The sequence below is a fragment of the Schistocerca serialis genome, unplaced genomic scaffold (assembly GCF_023864345.2).
Source record: "Schistocerca serialis cubense isolate TAMUIC-IGC-003099 unplaced genomic scaffold, iqSchSeri2.2 HiC_scaffold_1196, whole genome shotgun sequence".
Taxonomy (NCBI): domain Eukaryota; kingdom Metazoa; phylum Arthropoda; class Insecta; order Orthoptera; family Acrididae; genus Schistocerca; species Schistocerca serialis.
Window position 1 is genome coordinate 845,001 of NW_026047399.1, and position 2,500 is coordinate 847,500.

A 2,500-nucleotide genomic window follows, 5' to 3' on the forward strand; every position below is an offset into this window, starting at 1 on the left:
CCGCCCTTCACGGGGCGGCGGCCTCCGCACTCCCGGGGCGTCTCGTCCTCATTGCGAGGTGAGGCGCACCTAGAGCGTACACGTTGGGACCCGAAAGATGGTGAACTATGCCTGGCCAGGACGAAGTCAGGGGAAACCCTGATGGAGGTCCGTAGCGATTCTGACGTGCAAATCGATCGTCGGAGCTGGGTATAGGGGCGAAAGACTAATCGAACCATCTAGTAGCTGGTTCCCTCCGAAGTTTCCCTCAGGATAGCTGGTGCTCGTACGAGTCTCATCCGGTAAAGCGAATGATTAGAGGCCTTGGGGCCGAAACGACCTCAACCTATTCTCAAACTTTAAATGGGTGAGATCTCCGGCTTGCTTGATATGCTGAAGCCGCGAGCAAACGACTCGGATCGGAGTGCCAAGTGGGCCACTTTTGGTAAGCAGAACTGGCGCTGTGGGATGAACCAAACGCCGAGTTAAGGCGCCCGAATCGACGCTCATGGGAAACCATGAAAGGCGTTGGTTGCTTAAGACAGCAGGACGGTGGCCATGGAAGTCGGAATCCGCTAAGGAGTGTGTAACAACTCACCTGCCGAAGCAACTAGCCCTGAAAATGGATGGCGCTGAAGCGTCGTGCCTATACTCGGCCGTCAGTCTGGCAGTCATGGCCGGTCCTTGCGGCCGGCCGCGAAGCCCTGACGAGTAGGAGGGTCGCGGCGGTGGGCGCAGAAGGGTCTGGGCGTGAGCCTGCCTGGAGCCGCCGTCGGTGCAGATCTTGGTGGTAGTAGCAAATACTCCAGCGAGGCCCTGGAGGGCTGACGCGGAGAAGGGTTTCGTGTGAACAGCCGTTGCACACGAGTCAGTCGATCCTAAGCCCTAGGAGAAATCCGATGTTGATGGGGGCCGTCATAGCATGATGCACTTTGTGCTGGCCCCCGTTGGGCGAAAGGGAATCCGGTTCCTATTCCGGAACCCGGCAGCGGAACCGATACAAGTCGGGCCCCTCTTTTAGAGATGCTCGTCGGGGTAACCCAAAAGGACCCGGAGACGCCGTCGGGAGATCGGGGAAGAGTTTTCTTTTCTGCATGAGCGTTCGAGTTCCCTGGAATCCTCTAGCAGGGAGATAGGGTTTGGAACGCGAAGAGCACCGCAGTTGCGGCGGTGTCCCGATCTTCCCCTCGGACCTTGAAAATCCGGGAGAGGGCCACGTGGAGGTGTCGCGCCGGTTCGTACCCATATCCGCAGCAGGTCTCCAAGGTGAAGAGCCTCTAGTCGATAGAATAATGTAGGTAAGGGAAGTCGGCAAATTGGATCCGTAACTTCGGGATAAGGATTGGCTCTGAGGATCGGGGCGTGTCGGGCTTGGTCGGGAAGTGGGTCAGCGCTAACGTGCCGGGCCTGGGCGAGGTGAGTGCCGTAGGGGTGCCGGTAAGTGCGGGCGTTTAGCGCGGGCGTGGTCTGCTCTCGCCGTTGGTTGGCCTCGTGCTGGCCGGCGGTGCAGGATGCGCGCGCCTGCGCGGCGTTCGCGCCCCGGTGCTTCAACCTGCGTGCAGGATCCGAGCTCGGTCCCGTGCCTTGGCCTCCCACGGATCTTCCTTGCTGCGAGGCCGCGTCCGCCTTAGCGTGCTCCTCCGGGGGCGCGCGGGTGCGCGGATTCTCTTCGGCCGCCATTCAACGATCAACTCAGAACTGGCACGGACTGGGGGAATCCGACTGTCTAATTAAAACAAAGCATTGCGATGGCCCTAGCGGGTGTTGACGCCCTGTGATTTCCACTACATTGGACTTCATTCGGGCGCCGTCCGGGTATCCCCTTCAGGGTGACTGGACATTAACCCATCGGGTACACCCGCACAGTAACCGCTTCACGGAGGGGCATAGGTGCGACCGAGACTGGTGGTTCTAACCTTTCTCACTGCACCTGGGACGCAGGTCCTGTGGCTATTGTTTCCGTGGCGGCCGCCCGGTAGGTTTTTGTGGTGCGTTTGGCGAACGGCCCATTTTTATATATCAGTGCCGATAGCCTGCGCCCTCATTTCTGGCGGCCGCCGGGTGTCGTCCCCGGTGACTAGTCCCACACTAGGTGGCGGCGTTGTTCTTTCCGCCGCGTCCCTAGTGTCCCTGCCGCCTGGGGTTCGGGCGTAACACGAAAGTCATCCCACAGGTCCGGCTGGGTAAGCGATCTGGCGGTTCTCGTCGGTGACCACCCTGCTGTGGTACGGTGACACTCACGTCTACTCGTTAACTGGGGTTCCCAGGAGTCGGGTCGCGTGGTTGGTGCTTGTGGGGGGGTACCCCGTTCAGTATCCAGCCTCCGTCCAAAGCGATTCCTGCCCAGTGCTCTTTGAATGTCAACGTTGAAGAAATTCAAGCAAGGCGCGGGTAAACGGCGTGAGTTAACTATGACTTCTCTTAATCTAGCCAAATGCCTCGTCATCTAATTAGTGACGCGCATGAATGGATTAACGAGATTCCCGCTGTTGAAAGGCAAGTTGAATAGAGACCCAACAGT

At 59.0% G+C, this 2,500-nt stretch overlaps 1 pseudogene; it reads left to right on the forward strand.

Annotated features, from left to right (window-relative positions):
- Positions 1–2,500, forward strand: part of LOC126435116 (large subunit ribosomal RNA) — a 6,105-nt pseudogene that overhangs the window by 1,043 nt on the left and 2,562 nt on the right.